Below are 1,046 nucleotides of genomic sequence, written 5' to 3' on the forward strand. Positions count from 1 at the left end.
ACTTTCCTACTGTCTTCTTCTTCAAACACGCAAGTCTCCTCCCATGGCAAGCTGTATGTAGCGTTTCACCGTTGTCAATGGCTACCTCCCATCCTCTCAGTGAAAGCGATTGCATATGCTCTGTCACAGCATAGCGGAATTCATCTGTCGGTTCTCAATCAGGCCGGAATAGAATCCAGTGATTCTTTTGCGTCTGTCACTAACGCCCCGCCCTCCAGCGATTCTTTTGCGTCTGTCACTAATGCCTCGCCTTCAGGAGTTTGAAGCTTGTCACAGTCATTCAATCATTGAATCCTACTCAGAATACCACAGACAAGGTTTAGACCTTCCGGATTCTCTTGAATGCCGCCATCAGTTCTAGCTTGTACCACGAAGATTCCGGTTAAAGAATCCAAGAGATAACTACTTAATCTAAGGTAGAACGGAGGTGGGTGTCAGGCACACGTTCATGGTTGAGAATGATGATGATTGTCACGGATCATCACATTCATCCGGATTAAGAACAAGTATTATCTTAGAATGGAAGCAAGCATGATTGAATGAGAAACAGTAGTAATTGCATTAATCCATCAAGAGACAGCAGAGCTCCTCACCCCTAACCATGGGGTTTAGAGACTCATGCCGTGGAAAGTACACAAAGAAAACGTGTAAAGTTTCATAAGGTCACTCGGTACAGATACAATGTCAAAAGATCCTATTAATAGTAAACTAGTAGCCTAGGGTGTACAGAAATGAGTAAATGACGTAAAAATCCACTTCTGGGTCCACTTGGTGTGTGCTTGGGCTGAGCAATAAAGTATTTTCGTGTAGAGACCATTTCTGGAGTTAAACGCCAGCTTTCATGCCAGTTTGGGCGTTTAACTCCAAGTTTTATGCCAGTTCCGGCGTTTAACGCTGGAATTTCTGAGGGTGACTTTGAGCGCCAGTTTGGGCCATCAAATCTTGGGCAAAGTATGGACTATCAAATATTGATGGAAAGCCCAGGAAGTCTACTTTCCAATGCCGTTGAGAGCGCGCCAATTGGGCTTCTGTAGCTCCAGAAAATC

The sequence above is a fragment of the Arachis duranensis genome, chromosome 5, assembly GCF_000817695.3.
Source record: "Arachis duranensis cultivar V14167 chromosome 5, aradu.V14167.gnm2.J7QH, whole genome shotgun sequence".
Lineage (NCBI taxonomy): Eukaryota > Viridiplantae > Streptophyta > Magnoliopsida > Fabales > Fabaceae > Arachis > Arachis duranensis.